General features: G+C 48.1%; 1 protein-coding gene across 1 annotated transcript in view; it reads left to right on the forward strand.

Annotated features, from left to right (window-relative positions):
- Positions 1–18,653, forward strand: part of insig2 (insulin induced gene 2) — a 58,006-nt gene extending 39,353 nt beyond the window's left edge. Inside the window, exon 8 of the transcript XR_012927190.1 lies at positions 18,639–18,653. The gene's annotated coding sequence lies outside the window, so the exon portion shown is untranslated. The remainder of the gene's footprint in view (positions 1–18,638) is intronic.
- The last annotated feature ends 593 nt before the right edge of the window (positions 18,654–19,246 follow it).

Consider the following 19,246-nt stretch of genomic DNA (forward strand, 5'->3'; position numbering starts at 1 on the left):
AAGGGCCGTGTCAGGTAATCTGCCTGATAGCATCAACCATTGACCCCCACACACTGCCAATACTTTGTGTAAAGTATTAGCAATGCGCTAATTCAATTTGTGTTCGGATGGACGGACCAGGAGGCATGACAGGAGGCAGGCATGATAGGAGTCGCCGGCCTTTGTCAGTCACAGGTCTTCCCTCCCATAATAGCGGTGCCCGCTGGCAGCGCAGGAGATACGGATGGCCGACACCGTAGTCCTACGCACGCTCTCGGCCCTCCGAGATACGTGCGACCACCGACGCCACTATTAGCGCCGCAATTTCCTCTTTCCTTTTAAATTAATTGAAGTTAAATGCTTGCTACATTAGCCTCATAATTCAACATGCTAATCTGCCCCTCCTCCCCCATTAATTACACTCTAAAAACGAGTGTTTTATGAAATGTTTTATGAAAGTGTTCTCTCTTTTCCACTATCAGCTCTGTCCTCTGTTGTGGGGGGTGGGTGGGCTAAATTGTCAGCATAATTTTGTTCCTAATTAATCATTTCAACGCAGTATCACTAAACGTCCCCTCCGGCTCCCCCTGCTGGAGGAGCCAATTAATTATGTCAAACATGCTCTGAGCGTGGCGCCCCGCGATGACGGTGCCGTATATCACCAGTGTGTGTGTGTGTGTGTGTGTGGGAGAGAGAGCTCTGATCTCGACACACCTGTCAGGCTGGCGGCTCGTTATGGAGGCACTGAGAGTCCGCCTTGGCCGTGTCAGGAACAGACACAAACGCACACACACACACACACACTGTCCGGCGCCCAACAATTCACTCAATTAGCCTTAATGAGGTGGGAAGTGAGAGAGCGCTGGAAATTTCCTGTGTTCCTGCGTTTGTTTGTTGTTTTTTTATTAGCTGTGTGTGTGTGTGTGTGTGTGTGTGTGTCTTGGCATGATTGTGGTTGTGTTGTGGTTGAAATACATCTATGGTGTGAACACGCGCTCTCCAACCCCTCCTCCCCGACATTCACGGAGGAGGATGTAAGGAGTCAGCGCTCCTACAGGAGATCAGCGATACTGCGCCTGTTGGCCTTCATTCAGTCATTCAGGGTCCCGTGTGTCGTTAAGGACCCGTCAAGGACATGTGGATCGTTGAAACCTACAACCACATTTTGACCACTTTGACATTTTAATACCAACATTTGCAACATTTCGCATCACGTGACTTCAGCTTCCACTTGGTGGGATTTTACTGGGAATCCTCCTTCTACAGCTCCAGTCGGAATAGTTCCAAGCTGGTCGACCAGTCAGCGTTTTTCGAGGAGAAAGAGGTGGAACTCGAGCGGGAAGTGAACAGGAAGCTGCTGCCGAACTGAAGACACTCGGAGCTTTTCCTCTGCAGCTGATTGGACAGGCTGTGGACTCCGCCCACCAGGTCATTCCCGGCCCCGTCTTCCAGCAAAGACCCTGCAGCTGTTGGCTCACTTTGACTGTGATGGATTCTGATTGATGGAGAACATTAACCAGTTTAAAATCTTGACTCGGGATCAGCTCAGCCTCTGCTGGGTTTTTGCTCCATCCCACCCCCCCCCCACCCCCCCATCCTCCTCAGGGCTGACAGGTCGGCACCTGTGGCCCAGGACTCCACCTCCCTGCCTCTGCCCTGCCGTCTCAGTGCTGAGTGAGCGACAAGTGGGTGGGACACAGCGGCGCTCCAAGAGGGGATAGTGCCCGTCAGGCCCTTAGCGGTGGCAGCGGTAGCGCTGGTGGGGGCGTCGGCTGTGGAGCCACCGGCCCTCCAGCTGCAGCTCCACGTTGTGGAATTCCTGTCAGGAGGCCACGCCCACACATAGCCCACTGACTCCGCCCCCCTCAGCACCCCCTTGTACTGATGGAGGCGTGTCAGGACAAGACGGCGTGTTGATGTGGCAGTGCCGACGCCCACTTCCTGTTTGTCCTGCTGCCAGATACCCCCTCCTTTCCCTCCATACACCCCCTCACCTGTCTGACATTCTGAAGTTTACCTGAAACTCTAAAGGTCACTAAAGTTCGTGGCCTTTCTGTCAGCCGGCCAATTTGCGGCAGCCTCCAGCAGCCGGACCAGAGACACTGCACAGGGTGTTTGTGTGTGTGTGTGTGTATGTGAGAGAGAGAGAGCTGTTTGGGCTGAGTAGAAGTAATTCCACCTAATTGGTTCCAGTCTCAGATCCAAATGAGTGGCCCCCTTAGCCCATCTAGTGGCTGAAGGTCTGCAGAGGCCGTCTGATTGGTCGAGGGCACCAGGTGAAGAGAGACACTTTATTATTGGTGGGTGGAGCCACACTTGAGTGCCTTTGGTTCTTTGCTACAGCCAGACCCTGTGTGTGTGTGTGTGTGTGTGTGTGTGTGTGTGTGTGTGTGTGTGTGTGTGTGTGTGTGTGTGAATGTAGGATTGTTGCTCCTGGTCAGACTCCTCCAGACTTGAAGCTCTACGGCTGATATTGATCTTCTGGCTGCTGTGGAGAAGTAATGCTGACAGGAACCTGGTTAGCATGCAGCACGGGAGTGTGTGTGTGTGTGTGTGTGTGTGTGTGTGTGTGTGTGTGTGTGTGTGTGTGTGTGTGCATGTGTGTGCGTGTGTGTTTGTGTGTGTGTTGTAGTGTTGCTGCTTAGGGCCAGACCCACAGAGAATGGAGCGCAGCAACTTTGCAGCCGTGCTCTGCACCACCTTTGCATCGTATCCACAAAGGTTTCGCGCTGATGATAAACAGGCTCAGAAACGCCCCGAAATGCGACACCTGAGGAGTCAGAAGTGCAAATTGCGCTCTAGTAACCTGGGGCAATAGATCGTCAGATATTGTAACGTTGGTGCACGCCTCAATCACCAGAAGTTGAGTTTCTAACAGAATACTTTATTTGTATTGTTGTCATATGACATGCACATTGGCTTTGTCCCAAACTCGTGCCAAAAAAGAGACAGTAGCACACGTCTCTCCAAACATCCCCACAGCCCTGCACACAGTACACACACCTTTCCAGGGTCCCTGTCATCCTCTTAAAGGGGCAGTGTAACATGTTCGCCCCATACTAACAGCAGCACTAACATTAATTAACAGTTGAACACGTATGAAAGTGAACACACGTCAGGATTGTTACAATATGAATATGAATGTGGTTGATTGTGCGGCAAGAACAAAGCCGAACCTTCGAATAATTTTAATTTGTCTGATTTCACAAAGAAAAACTCTGGGCTCCAGGAATTACAACTGCGGTCATGCCCGAAAGGCAGTCAAGGCGAGTCAGTATGTTTATATATATTTAATATATATATATACAGGTACTACCCGAAAAATTAGAATATCAAGTAAAAGTTGTTTTATTTTAGCAAATTTAACATAAAAGATGAAACCAACACATTTTATTGAGCCATTACATGCAAATTGACATCTCAAGCGGTTCCTTGTTGGAACTTTGCTGATTAAGATGTTCAGCTTATTAAAACCACAAACCCACAAACTTATTTTCTGAGTTTTTTTTAAGCTGCAAGACCTGATCAGCAAAATCCAAAGAAATAAAAACTTGAAATATATTGATTTGCATATTATTTGTTTATATAATATGTCAAATTCACCTTTTCAGTTGAATTGCAGAAATACTACAACCTTTTCAGGATATTCTAATTTTCTGGGTAGTACCTGTATATATTAGATATATATATCTATTGTGTTATATATTTTACAGTTACCGCCACCTGAGTGCGATTTGTAGCTGTTTCGTGGCTGATCTGATCTAGTAAGTGCAGGTTTCAAGTTCAGTTCAACATAAAGGACTTATACTACTATCACAATAACTTTATATTTTTTTGTTTTTTTAAATAAAAACATTTTTCAATTATAAACATAAAACCTTGCTCTGTCTTAAAATTAGAGTTGTCTTCCCTTATGTATAAACTTAAAGGGCACCTATGATGCTTTTTCACCTTTCTGAGCTTTGAAAACTGTTACAATGTTGAACCCTTATCGTCAACGATCTCGATATCGTAATGACGTTCATGCGTTTGGACGTGAGCCCTGCAAATTGTTGGGCATGGTTCTAAACGCTCTGTTCACGGAGATTTTTTCAACACTGGGCACGCGATGACGTAATTGCGTTCCGGGTCTCCTTTCATGGCCAAGCTCAGGCACACTCTCGGACTGGTTCCACCCTCCCCCGCTCTGCCCCGGAAGTGATGTTGCAGTGCGCTGCTCCAAGAAAATGTTTTTTTTCGGTGTCAGGGAAATTAAAAAATATAAAATAAAAAATACCGAGCGACTCCTGAAGCACCAAGGACCACAACCGTCGGAGTGGAACGAACAGAGAAAATGTTGGAGGTTTGTTCAGCCTAATGCGGATGCGATGGAACACCGGTCCGGTGGGCAACGGGAGTGAGACGGGCTCGACTCGGCCGGTGGACGACGAGAGAATAGTCAGCCACGGCAATATTTGAAAACATGTATGAGGACTGTGAGTGTACTGTGACCTCAAGCAACATTAGTTTTAAAACTACTTGCAACGTACAACCGCTGAATGGTGTTGATGAACTGTTAGCCACCACCGCTAACTCCGTGCTCTGCTTGTTATGTGTGTTGTGTTCGCTTGCAGCGAAACTGAAGAGGCAGCGATTTTGACTCATTTTGACAAGTTTCGCTCCTTATAGCGATGTTCACGCTGCCAGCATGGTAACATGGGTTGTATAGAGCTCTTCCTGCTTTGTGCTTGGTGTGGACTTAAGTTGTGCAGATATTCTTGTCTAATAATAAACGACTCTATGACTGTTTCAGCGTCCATATTTTCTCTGCTAGGACAGTGTTTTGATACAAGTCAACAGTAGGAAACGAAATCATTCTAAGCCCTATTAAAATGTCTCGCAAAAATACAAAACAAACACACAACCTTGCGGCCGTAACTCAGCCCGCGCTGGGTCCGTACGAAGCTGGATTAGCCGCTAAACAGCTGCTAAAGAGTGAAGCCTTCACGACGGTAAGTGTTTAAATTGTGCCGGTTTCATAAAGTTTGCCGTTTACTCTTTACTCCCGCACCGGCAAACTGAGGAAGTGAGGCTCAGCAGCGACAAAGAGTGTGACCAATCACAGCGGAGTGGACCGGGCGGGGGCGTACACCGGCAAGGCTGGGGTGGAGTGAAGTGAAACAGAGCGTTTTCGCGGGATGCAGTAAATACGAGGAAACGAGCGGTGAGATACGCAAATCTAAAAAGCTTTCAGCGCGGAAAATCGTGTGTTGCTGCTCTGGAGGGGCCAGACATCAAATACAAAAGCCCGAAAATGAGTGTAATAGGTGACCTTTAAAGAATAATGATAACTCTCTTTTTACTTGTTAAGCTAAACTCGGTTCATTCAAAGTTAACAACAGAATCAGCTTGAACTAACCTCAGTCTGTCCCACTTAAGTACACAACTGTACTTAAAACTTAAAGAGATATGACATCACAACCAACATATAAACACATTTGAATCTGTTCTGGGGGGCGGGGGGGGATGTTTGCTGGCTCTTTTGGTTCAAAAGCTCCAGTGGTTAGCGCTGCCGCCTCACAGCAAGAAGGTTGTGGGTTCAATTCCGGGCCTGGGACCTTTCTGAATGGAGTTTGCATGTTCTCCCTGTGTCTGTGTGGGTTCTCTCTGGGTTCTCCGGCTTCCTCCTCTCCAAAAACATGCATGTGAGGTCAATGGAACACTCTAAATTGCCCGTAGGTGTGCATGTGAGTGTGAATGGTTGTTTGTCTCTATGTTGCCCTGCGATGAACTGGCGACTTGTCCAGGGTGTCACCCTGCCTTCACCCTAAGACAGCTGGGATAGGCTCCAGCAGACCCCCGTGACCCTGAGCTCAGGAAGAAGCGGGTATAGAAAATGAATGAATGAATGAAATCTGTTCAATGAGTCTCTCAGGTGGCTTCACATTTCTTGAAGACTTTCTGAGTTTTTGTTCCTGCATATGGATAGGTGCCTCTGGTGATGGAGTCTTAAGTGTGTGTCGAGGTTGTTCAGCAGCCTCAAACCTCTGTTCTCCAGTTGCAGGTTCCTTGAGAAGATCTCTGCCATTTCGTCTCAGGAGAGCTCCATCTTCTGTCTGAATGGTGTATGACCTCGGTTGAATTTCACTCGGAACATTTGCTTTCTGTGTCCATGTGTTTGTTTTGTCTTTGACCCTCACTTGGTCCCCAGCATACAGTTCAGGAAGGTTCTATGCTCCTCTGTCATAATAGAATTTCTGCTTTGCTTTTTGCTGCTCCTTGAACTTCTTCACACTGTTTCCCTCCTTTGTTTTCAGTAGGTTATCCTTCAAGTGGTGTTGTGCGGTGTCACTGCAGGCTCTGGAGGCCCATCAGTTTCTTCACAGTTTGGACCAACTTTTCCACTAGCCTGTTTGACTGTGGGTAGTGAGGACTTGATGTTGTGTGAACAAAGTCCCATGCTGTGGCAAACTGTCTGAACTTCATGTTGGAAAATTGTGGTCCATTGTCTGTAAAAACTTCACCCGGCACACCGTGTCTTGCGAATATGGCTTTCATGGATGTAATCACAGTCTCTGAGGTCGTAGTGTGCAATCTACAGACTTCTGGATACAGGGAATAATAGTCTGTGACCACAACGTAGTCATTTCCTCCAGAAAACAAAGAGGTCAGCACCCACCATCGATCTGGCACGGGGAGCAGCTTCAGTGGCTCTGCAGGATTGCTTGCTTGATGACATGTTGAGCAGTTTGACTCCTCATTTGTCACATCCTAATCAATCCGTGGCCAATATACCCGTCTCGTGTACTCTCTTTTTGCATTTTTCTATCGAATGACTATTTTGCTTCCCTTGTAGATGATGCCTTCCACCACCGACAGCTCTGCTCTGCTCTGCAGTTCCAGTAATCTTCAATAACAGGTGCGCGGTCTTGCTTGCAGTTGGGCCATCCGTCTATTTTCGTTTTGCACAGAGTTTCTAATGTGTCGTCTTTGCTTGTCTCCATTCTTATGAGTTTCATTTTCCATCTGCGACAGGTAGTGCACTCATTATCGTGTTCACATATGCTTTTACATCATTGTCCATTTCGGTGTTTGCTGGCTCTTTTGGGTCAAAAGCGCTGGATAAAGTGTCGGCTGTGTACATCAGCTTACCAGGGGTGTACATCACATTGAGTGTGTAGCGTTGCAGCCGCATCATCATTCTTTGGATTCTCATTGAGTGGCTTCTGGAACAATGCAATCAGAGGTTTATGGTCAGTTTCAACACTGATGGCTTGCCCTGACACAAAAAGGTGGGATTTTCCACAGGCATATGTTATGCTGAGCAGTTCCTTTTTCAGTTTGTGCATATCTTGTCTCTGCATCGCAAAGCATGTGCAACAGGTTGCCAGTCACCATACTTCTGCAGAAGAACAGCTCCAAGCCCACTCTGTGAAGCGTCTGATGAAATCTTAATAGGTCTCACCAGGTGATAAAACTTTCTTCTAAGTGGCATCACAATTTCTCATGTTCATGATTCCACTCCCATTCAATTTTCTTTTCGTTTGTCTCAGTTGTCTCAGTGGTGCCATCTTTTCAGAGAGAGTGGGTATGAATTTTCCCATGTAGCTGATCATGCCATTAAACCTCTGTACATCCTTCTTGCATTGTGGCCTTGGCATATTTTCAATCGCTGGCACTTTTCTGCGATCCGGTCTGATGCCTTCACTGCTCGGGATATCCCCCACAAATGTCATTTCCTGTACTCCAAGCTGGCATTTCTCTTTATTCAGCTTCAGATTTGCTTTTCTGTTTGCCTCGAGAACATTTCTCAGTCTCACGTCATGTTCAGTTTTTGTGCTTCCCCACACAATGATGTCATCCGTTGATCTGTCCACTTCTCCCAGGTGCTCATAGATCGTGTATTATCTTGTGATACACCTCGGGTGCTGAAGCAATGCCGAATGGCAGTCGCCGGAATCTATATCTGCCAAATGGACTGTTGAATGTGCATAGTTTTGAACTTGCATCGTCCAGCTGATGATGCAACCAGTTTGCTAAAATATTTCGCATTTGCAAACTGTGATATTATTTCTTCTCTCTGTATAGCTCTAGTTAGATCTCTAGGATCCATACATACCCTTGGCTGTCCATTCTTTTTCTCAACAATAACAAGAGAACTCACCCACTCTGTTGGTTCATCAATCTTTTCAATCACCTCCAGTTTCTCCATCCGGTCCAGCTCATCTTTCAGTGGCTTTCGAAGAGCAAATGGTACTTTGCAGCATGGATGAATGACTGGTGGCACACTGTTATCTACTCTGATCGTGTGTTCTCCAGAAAGGCAGCCAAGACCCTGGAACAGATCACTGTATTCTGTCATCAAATCATCATAGCCCACGTCATCATCAGTTTCCACAACGAGCACTCTCCTGACTAGGTTCAGTCTGTCACCTGGTATGGGCTGCACATTCTTTGGCACCAACAATGAATGTGAGTGTATGTTCTTTGTCCTTGTGTGTAACTTTAACCATGCATTTCCTTTCACAGGTATTTCTGCTCCTGAGTATTTCCTTACTTTCACTTTAGTTGCATGTATTTTGGGTCTGGGTCTGATTCTCTTGAACTCTGCTTCTGATATGATGTTTGCTTGGGCACCGGTATGCAATTTGACCTCCATGTTCGTGCCATTCACTTCGAGTGTCATCATCCAATCCGGTTTTTCCCATTTTGTTTTCTGTCACAGCATCTACATGGAATTCCTCAGTGTCACCTTCATCCATTGTATGGACTTTGCTTTGTTTTGGGGTATGATTTCTGCAGCACTGAGCATAATGGTTGCTTTTGTTACAGTTGTTGCATGTTTTGCTATATGCTTCCCAATATAGCATGTTTTGCTATATGCAAAACATCTCAGAGGCAGCACTCTTTTTATTGACTCTGTGTGTGTGTTCTTGTTCACAGCATCTACCTTGCAGCTGTCACTAAGCAGTTCTTTTGCTTGCACTCTTACAGTCTCAGCCGCTCTGCGCAGTTTCAATGCTTTTTCCAGGTCGAGATTTTCCTCTCTCTTACGCCCGGTTCACACTGGACGCGGAAGCGCCGAGCGCTTCCATTCGGCGCCCATGTTAATCAATGTAGTAGTGCACACCAGACACGAACAGGCGCGAGGCTCCCCCCGCGGATCGCGCCATTGAAATTTAATGTCAGTTCACTGGACGTGGAAGCGAATCGCCACGAAGCGCCTCTGATCGCTTCCATTCGGCGCCCACGTTAATCAGTGTGGTGGTTCACACTAGACGCGAGCGATCCTCGTCAATAGTACAGGAAGTCGCTAAAAAAAAAAACAAGAAAATCCAGTGAATTTTCAAAATAAACTAATTTCAAAATAGAAACCGGATGACAAATTCGATCATATTTGTTATATTTGTCAGTGCATTGTATCAGAGTGCGAGAGAGATTAAACAAATACACGCGCACGTGTGCGCGCGCACACACACACACACACACAGAGAGGAAGACTTAATGAAAATACGTCTCTGTTTGATCCTAGAGATGCCGGTCATTATGAAAGAGGTCTTGAGATGGACACATGAGTGCCTGTTTCTATTTACACACACACACGAAAGTCAGCAACGGAGCGGGCTGGCTATGGGGCGGGGGGGGGACGATGATGAAAATTATTTAAAAATAAATAAATAAATAAAAAAGCTCGAGTGGGAGTGAAAAAAAGACAGCAGCTGAGCAGAAGCGTTTGTTGACCGTCGCAGAGCTGTTCACATCTGGTGTGAACCAGTTCGAGCGTCGGCGTGAGACCCTTATCAGGAATCCCGCACACAAGTCTGTCTTTTATTAAAGAGTCTGTCAGTCCTCCAAATTCACACGTCTAACTTCTGTTCCGTAGCTCTGTTACATACTGATCGTTTGTCTCTCCTGTCTTCTGTACACGTGAAGAATCTGTGCCTCTCAAATGTCATATTTCTCTTAGGTATGCAGTAAGCTTCGAAACCCTCCATTATCTTATTTAGCTTCATCTCGTCTCCATCAGCAAAGGTGAAATTATTATGAACTTCTCGTGCATCCTCACCCACTACGTGCAAAAACACTGCAGCTTGCTTTTTGCCACTTGCCTCGTCAAGTCCCATTGCGGGTACGTATAAAGCAAAGCCTTTCTTGAATCTCCTCCAATTTTCAGCCACATTCCCAGTAAGCTGAAGGGCGGGTTGGTGGGTGTAAGCCGTCCATGTTGTCATTGCTTCCTCTTTCTGTCACGGAAGTTAGCAATACAAAGTTCACTGCTGAGCTGATGCGTCGGTGCCGTTAGCTGGGTGGCTAACATGAGCTGGCCTCGGGAGCGCGTCCTCGTTGTTTATTGTTACGTTATAAGACCATCTTCTGCCACCATGTATTGTTTTTGTTGTGGGTTCTCAATAACAACGTTGTTACTTGAAGAAGAAGAAGGTACTTTATATAGAACTTGATTTTACCACCTGTACAGACCGGGAACACATCAACATGTCAGACCTCTGCGGTTAATCTACTCACAGACACTGAACGCCCCCTACTGTCTGGAGGTATAAGCAGCATGAAACATTGATACAAGGCAAATATGCATTTGCTGTTATCATTACAGTCCCCTCTGTGGTTGGGTTAGGACGCACTGTTTTTGGTGCTTTTCCTCCTCCTTCTATTTCTCTTTTCCTTCTACTCATCTCCCTCCTCCCCCCTACTCCTCTTCCTCCTCCTCCTTCCTCCTCATGTGGGCACTGTGCACTGTGTGTGACTGTGAGGCAGCTGAGAAACTGAATTTCCGACAGAAGTATTAATCTATCTAATCTATCTATCATCTAATCCTCCTCCTCTTTCTCCTCCTTCTACCTCTTCCTCCTCGTCTTCCTCCACCTCCTCCCACTCCTCCTCCTCTTTCTTTTCCTCCTTCTACACCTCTTCCTCCTTCTCCTCCTCCAACACTTTCTGCTCCACCCCCCTTCCAGCTCTGTGGTTCTCCCTGGTTCCCGGTGACACCGGAGCTCTCTGGGAAGTGGGCCGGGTTCAGGGGGCGGGGTCATCACCTGCGCTGCTGCTGCACGGTGGTCACGGTTCCCACTGGAGGGTGCCGCTCCACCCCTGCCTGGCCGCTAGTAATTACGGCCTGCTGCTGCTGATCCTGGCGCCTTATTGGCTACAACTGGTCTGAAACTTGCCCCTCCCACTTTCTGACAGCCATATGCTTGGTGTCATGTGACTTGAAACCACATTTTACTGAGGAGCCACACACACACACACAAACACACACACACACACACAGATATGCACACACTGTGATGATGTTCAGTGGTGCAGGACAACAGGTTGCAACCCCCCCAATACCCAAACCCATACAAATACACACGCATACATTCGCCGGTGCAGGTGTCTTGGCGGTGGACAGAGGTCAGAGGTCAGGGGTCTGAAGTGGGAGGGGTCACATGCTCGCCCCTCATGGCCCTCCTTGCTCCCTTCCTCACCACCTGTCCCGCCTGTGGGAGGTTCATGATGTCAAGGGGGTTGGAGTGGGGGTCAGAGGCGGGGTCAGCAGCTCCGGACAGGTTGGTGGGAGGACGTGTGTGTGTGGTCGCCTGTCCTGTGTGTGTGTGTGTGTGTGTGTGTGTGTGTGTGTGTGCGCATGCACCTTGCTGCTGCTTCTGCACCCCTTTACTCAATTATCTATGAATCCTCAGTTTAATTCAAAACAATGCGATACAATTATACAATACAATATACAACAATAATACAATAATAACAAAACATGACAATAATATGACTGTAATGTTGAGTATCATTGTTATTTATCACTGGCCATCTGGCCTGTAGTCACGTGTTTGCTGGTCACCTGCTCCATGGTCACCTGCTCTCTTGTCTCTGGTCACCTGGTCAACTGGTCACCTAGTCTCCTGGTCACATGCTCTCTGGTCATTGGTCACCTGGTCGACTGGTTTCTGGTCTCTGGTCACATGGTCTTTGGTCACTTAATCACCTGGTCTCTTGTCTCTGGTCTCGAGTCACCTGGTCTCTGGTCACATGGTCTTTGCTCACCTGGTCTCTGGTCACCCGGTCTCTGGTCACCCAGTCTCTGGTCCCCGGTCTCTGGTCACTTGGTCTCTGGTCACACAGTCTTTGGTCACCTGGTCTCTGGTCCCCGGTCTCTGGTCACTTGGTCTCTGGTCACACAGTCTTTGGTCACCTGGTCTCTGGTCCCTGGCCTCTGGTCACCTGGTCTCTTGTCACCTGTTCTCTGGTCACCCGGTCTCTGGTGACATGGTCTTTGGTCAACTGATCTCTGGTCACCTGGTCTCTCGTCACCTGGTTGCCACTTCTCTGGTCACCTGGTCACATGGTCTCTGGGGGCCAGCTTAAATTAGGTATAATAAGCTTAAATTGGTTTCCTCAATGATTAAAATATGAGCTGGCAGCACTTTTTTTCTTCCTCATCCACCGTGTGGTGCTGTCATTACTCTAGGTGACGCTGGGTGGACTGTGGTTGCGTCTGCAGTACGTTCGCAGAGCGTTCGCGTAGACATGTGGAAACCACTCTGTACCCTCTCACACAGGACGCTTTTCCGAGCGGGGCATCTCGTGCAGCGGCTTGATCGGTTCATGCGAGGATTGCAAGATCGTGCGACAACCCAGGTAGTTGTATGTAAAGAAAACAACAGTGAAACAAAACTCCTTTGCCCGGCCCAACGTTGTCTCAAAGTATCCCTGTGTGTAAAAAAAAAGAATTTATTAAACCAAACTGCTGGTATCATACGAAAATGTATAAGTATACATGCATTTTGTTTAAGATTTAAAGTGAAATCTGCTTTATTGTTTGACGGACGAACTGAACAGCGTTGAAGCTGATGCGTCACGTTGATGTGTCACGGTAAAATACAGCTCATAGAAAAAGAAAATCCAGCACATTGTTTATCATTTTGAAAATCAACCAAATCTGCCTTGTTTTCACATCATTGACTTCCTGCCTGAATGATCCTACCTGCTGTGGTTGACACAGTGGGGACGCGTGAATCATCAAAAAAAAATAAACGCCGGCGTTCTTTACCAGGGCGTCGCGTTTTTACACTTCTGGGATGCTTCTGAAACGCGCCCGCCCTGCGCCTGGCGTGAACCTGAACATTGATTTTAATGGCCGCATTCTGCTGCAGAGCTTCAAACGCTCTGCTGATGCTCTGCTTATGCTTCTGGTGTGAATTGGGGATTATCATGCACTCACATTTTCCAACCATGTTTTTGTTTTTTGTTTTTTTGGTGTGCACTCTCACTGTAAGAAGATAAGTCGTGTGTGTTTTGTCGATTTTTTTTTTTTATTATTATTTTATTTATTTTTGTTTGTGGGGGGGGGGGGGGCAGAGTTCAGCCCACCCACATCTCCAGAATGTCCCTGACCTGCTGCATGCTCCACTCTCACTGTGAGCACTCACACACACCGGGGAGGCTGTTTGAAGTGTGTGTGTGTGTGTATGTGTGTGTTTCCATTTAGTGCTGGGCCCACTGTTACACAGTGTGTGTGAAGCCCAATCATCTTGCCCTCAAAGCGGAGCCACTCTGACACGTCCTGCTGCTCGCTAACTCTTCCAGGACGTCCAGACAGCCAACACACATACACACGCACACTGATAGAGTACACAGCTGCCTTGGGGAAGTTGTAGGTTTCAGGTTTGCGCTCCCTGCTGGTGGCGATGGGAACAGGTCGCTGTCAATTCTTCAATATTCGTCATCGCGGTGTGTGTTTACATCCCTCACAAAGCTGACGCTGGAGAAGCGTGCAAGATGATACACACATCAGTTGCACGGCTACAAACTCAGCAACCAAAAAGCCGCCCTTTTTGTTATTGCCAGAGATTTTAACCATGTCACCCTCACTTCAACCTTGGCTGCCTTTCATCAGTTTGTGGACTATCCTAACACGTAAAAACAGGACAATTGACTAGCTAAATGCCAATATAGCAAGTCAATTGTCCTGTTTTTACGTGTCGTGTCGAGAACCACGACATTTAAGGTGCAAACACAGCATCCCCTCTACCACCTCTGGGAAAGTCCGACCACAACCTCATCCGCCTGTCACCCCTGTACACACCTATGGTAAAAAACAAACAAACAAAAAAAAAAAAACTAACAACTTGCTATCTCAGGAAGTGGCAAGATGAGGATGAAGAGATTCTCAGAGACTGTTTTGATTCCACAGACTGGAACGTCATGTTGGACTCCTTTGGGAAGGACATAGAGGGCTCTACGCACTGCATCATGGACGACCTGAACTTTTGTCCGACTTGGCGCAGGTTTTAAGTCCAGGCCACAGACCAAGGCCACTGTTCTGTCTCCGCACCGACCTTACGACTGCGCCATAGAGCAATTGCCAGGAACAGCTCCACCTAAGGGCCGTCTGTATTCCCTTTCCGAACGCGAGCGTGAGGCCACGGGGACGTGCGTACATGACTCTCTTGCTGCAGGAACCATCCGGCCGTTATCGTCTCCGGCCGGAGCTGGATTCTTCTTTGTGGCGAAGAAGGACAAATCCCTCCGGCCGTGCATCGACTACAGACGTCTCAACGATATTACGGTAAAGAACCGATACCCTCTTCCCCTGATCTCCTCGGCCTTTGAGCTCCTGCAGGGGGCGACTGTCTTCAGTAAACTCGACCTACGGAACGCCTACCATCTGGTCCGGATCCGCGAGGGGGACGAATGGAAGACTGCCTTCAATACCCCGGCCGGACACTATGAGTATTTGGTGATGCCTTTCGGGCTCACCAACGCTCCAGCGGTGTTCCAGGCTTTGGTGAACGATGTGCTCCGGGACATGTTGAACATTTCCGTTTTTGTCTACTTGGATGGACTTCTAAGACTTCCTGGACTTTAGGAGGTGCCGTCCATTTCCCCTGCCTGCTAAGATCAGTCGCAAGAAGATTGAGATGGTTTCCTCCGATAAGTGCCTGGGTTTGCAGCTGGATGACAAGCTGGACTGGTCAGTTAACACTGATTATGTCTACAAAAAAGTGCAAAAAAGGTTGTATTTCCTAAGGAGACTGGAATCCTTCAATGTCTGCAGAATCACGCTGCTGATGTTCTCCCAGTTAGTAGGTTTCCAGCGCCCTCTTCTATGGGTTAGTGTGTTAGGGGGACAGCACCAAACAGGAGTCACACAGAGGCTGGACAAGCTGATCAAGGGGGAGCCCAGTGGTTGAGGATGTAGCCATTGTTGGCTCTGCAAAAATAAAGAAAAAAAGGCAGACTCTATATAAATATTTGTTGCATTATTATTTTTTTTTTATTATTATTATTATTATTATTATTATTATTATTATTATTATTATTATTATTATTATTATTGTCATCATTCAAATATTAAATAAAACCCAGAATCGGGTTTTGCAACCTCGTAAGCAGGTGCAAAAATGAAGGATGAAAAAACTACCACGAAAAACAGGAAAAAAAATTAAAGGGAAAAAATAATTACTCCAAAAAACAGAAATAATTCCCTCAAAAAACCAAGCCTTTTTTTTCCCAAGTGAAAATGCTAAACACTTCCACTTCCGTAGTCACTTCAGGGATGCTAAGCAGTTTCAGTGTCACACATCTTGAGGGTTCAAAGGTTGTTTTTTTTTCAATCGCAGCTTCACGCCGTCAATAACCGCAAAACTCTGCAGGAAGGCTGCAGAGTTAGCACTCCACTCTGTTTGCAGCAGTTAAAGCCCCAATGGCTGGCTGTGGAGGGGGCGCTGGGAGGGTGTGGTCACTCACCAAGCCCTTTGTGACACCAGAGACTCCATTTCATTACTGCTGGAAATCTTTCAGTTGTTCAGTTAGCATTAGAATTAGCGCCTGTGTGTGTGTGTGTGTGTGTGTGTGTGTGTGTGTGTGTGTGTGTGTGTGTGTGTGTGTGTGTGTGTGTGTGCGTATTTTACTGCAATTTCATTTTTTTTCGCGGCCGTCCTACAATGCAGAAAGTGATGGAAGTGATGGACTGCGCTCATGAATAACTGATTAATCTGTTTCGGGGCTTCAATTCCTTTCAAGACGCCAAAACACCTGATACCAAGTTTCTTTCTTGTGCGGTGGCTAATGACAGCACGCCACCTCTAATTGCGGCGGCTGCAATGGGAATAGACACTTCCTGTTAAACGGCCAGTGACAGCACAGGAAGCCGCCGCCCACTTCTGTTACACGCCACCTCAATAAAAGCGCCGCCGTTTAATTAAGGCTAACGTGTCCTCCCGCATTTAAGTGGCAACATGTCGGGAGATTTGTTCCCCCACCACCCCTCCACCCCCTTGCTGCCCCCTCCCTACCTCCTCTCCATCCTCCATGTAATTAATAAGACGACAGCGGCCTCCTGATTGGCCAAACGCACCGACGCTGCTAATAAACAAAATGGAAATGTCCTTTTCCCCCTGGTGGGCTCGCCGGAAATTCTGGGATTGAAGTGAAAGCCGCACCGCCACCGACCCCTACCCCCGGGCCCCATCCCCCACCACCCTCCGTCACTCCCCCCTCCCCGACCGAGACAGAAGGTTATTGCTGATAGGAGGCGGCTCGCTGGGCCATTATGGCGGCGCCCAAACAATCAAGGGCGTCAAAAATGTGAGAAGAAGAGTCTCTTTTGTGGACGATCCCCCCGCGCCCCCCACCACCACCACCTCCTCCTCCTCTCTCTGGGGCCCCTCTGGTGTGAATGAACGCTGGGGAGGCCATAGGACCTCCCCCTCGCTGGTGTCATGTAGTCATTAGCCGGCGATAAGGCGGTGCTGGGAGAGATAGCGCGGCGGCATCGGTGGCGGTGGTAGCTGCGAGGGCAAGGACCAGACAGATTTCTAATAAAGATCAAAGTGTGTGACCTCAGCGGAACCTCAGCGGAACCTCAGCGGGACCTGAGCGACGCAAGACGCCACCGTCCTCGCCTGCTTTCGCCAGAGTCCTCCTCTTCCTCCGCAGCCGCAGCCATGATTGACAACCACATCCGGCCGACGACAGCAGCCGCTCGTCCTCTGGTGTCGCCGCTCCGCATGGTTGCTCACTGACCCCCCCCCACGTTCCCTCCTGCCTGGCCAGTCGTCGGGGGCCCCAGACAGGGACCACCACACGCTTTAGGAAGTGGCGCTGGCCGGCGATTGTCCCGCAGCGGCGGGGGGGCGGGGCTCTGCTGGGCGGAGACAAAGGGGGGCGGGTGGCCTCCCGGCCTTTCATGGCCGAGCAGCCGTCTAGACGTCAACGCTCCAGCAGAGGAGCCAGAGCCACTTTTAATTGGACATTCAAGATGGGAAATGGGGGCGGCGGGTGGGGGGGGGGATCGATGATGCGCAGCGGAACTCGAGCTTGACCTTGATGGTCCGACGGCGGCGGTGCCAGCGTGAGACACCGACCTAGTCCAGCAACAAACACCACCGCCGGCTCCAGGCCTTACGGGGGTCAAAGGTTTGGCCAACACAGGAAGTTGCACCGCCTCAACCCAACAGTAACACAATAAATATTTCTTGACAATGTTCTGGAAATTAGAAAGGGAAAAAAGAGGCCAATCTGATTAATCAGGTCAATCAATATCAATATCAATATCAATATCCAATCATCAAATCAGTCCAAAACGTTTCATTTCTGCTGTGAAAATTAGTTTTTAAATCTTTGCATTTGTTTTTAGAATTTTATTTTTAATATTTTTTTGCTGTGTCAAATAAAGATCACAAATATAATATAATAAAACATAAAAGCTTGTTTAAAGAAGTTTTTTACCAAGTACAAGACAAGTTACAGTTCAAACAAGGACAAACAAATCAAACGCAGTTTAAGTTCAAATCTTGATTCTGCCCCAAATATTCAGCCAACAATCTGTTGAATTCATCTGTCACACTTCTACGAACTTCTACGAAATCAGCAGCTGGTGACACTTCTTTTTTTTTTTTTTTTTAAATGATTATTATTAATAATGTTGGTTTTGACTTCCTGGACAGGTGCATTGCATGTGTGTGTGTGTGTGTGTCTGTGTGTGTGTGTGTGTGTGTGTGTGTGTCTGTCTGTGGCAGGTGGGGGGAGAGGGGTTGGGGGTGGGGTCAGGGATCTATTTTGAACAAGTACTTAGTGGCTTCTTAATAAACCTTTGACCCCCCCCCCACCCCCCCGCCAACACAACTGTGCTGCTCCACCACCCACACTGAGCGGCTGCCGTGTGTGTGTGTGTGCGTGTGCGTGTGTGTGTGTGTGTGTTTTTGTACATCAGGGCTCTTTGTCACTCACTGGTGCCTCCTGACCCAGAGAGGCACAGCCACACCTACAACTACTGCCACGGGCTGCTGCTCATTAATCCTGGCCCGCTGGCTCCTTATTGGCTCATATCAAATCCTGTGACTGTGACTCGTAAGATTTAAAACAGTTCACTTTTTTGGGGGGTGATTTTTGGCATTGCTGATATTCGGCTCATCTGAGAGGTTGTACCACCAATGCTGTGGATTCTGTGTGTGTTTGTGATGGCGGGGGGGGGCATCGGGGTCCTGGGGGGGGCGGGGCCATCAGCAGTCGGTGTCCTCCCTAATGTGAATGTGAGGGTATTCTTCAGGAGTCTGTGACGGCGCCTCTCTCCCGACCTCCCCTGGGGTCAACGGTTCAGTGTGGGGCCACGCCCCCCCATCAGTGTTAGTGTCACTCAGCTGCCCCTGCCCCCATCCCTCCACCAGGCCATTGACATCGAGAACAATTCTCTCATTAGGTGTCAATGAGCTGTGGAGCCCAGGTTGGAATGGACTTTTTTTTTTATGGGTGGGTTTGGCCTCTGGGGAGGCGGTGTGAGGGGACTGGTGGGCTTCAACCAGCTGGTGGCAACAATTAGACAACATCCTCATAAATGTTTTTTTGCCGAGGGTCACATGACCCGACGTGCAGCCTCGTCACTGTGACACCAAGGGGATTGAGCGGCCAATGCAGAGCCGAGGACAGCAGGGTGGCCGGGGCTTGTTTGACTCTCCCTTGCTTGCATGACCACCACTTCCTACCCCTCCGGGCATTGATGCACCACATCGGCAGCCAGGGGGCGCTGCCGCTCGATGTTCCAGCGGCCCATTAGCAGGCTCCGCCCACATTAATCAGCTGACCAGGTGGCAGGTGGAGGGGGGACTGATAGTGTCCTCCTATTAGTTTAGGGGTGTCAAACTGAAATACACAGTGGGCCATCATTTCAAACTTGGACAAGACCTCAGGCCAACATTTAAATGTATTGAAAAAAAATCTTCCTCCAGATATATCACTGAGCATTTTATATGGACCCAAACAACGTGAACATGGAACA

Source organism: Nelusetta ayraudi, unplaced genomic scaffold (assembly GCF_046127955.1).
Source record: "Nelusetta ayraudi isolate G7.1 ecotype Tasmania unplaced genomic scaffold, CSIRO-AGI_Nayr_v1 ptg000028l, whole genome shotgun sequence".
NCBI lineage: Eukaryota > Metazoa > Chordata > Actinopteri > Tetraodontiformes > Monacanthidae > Nelusetta > Nelusetta ayraudi.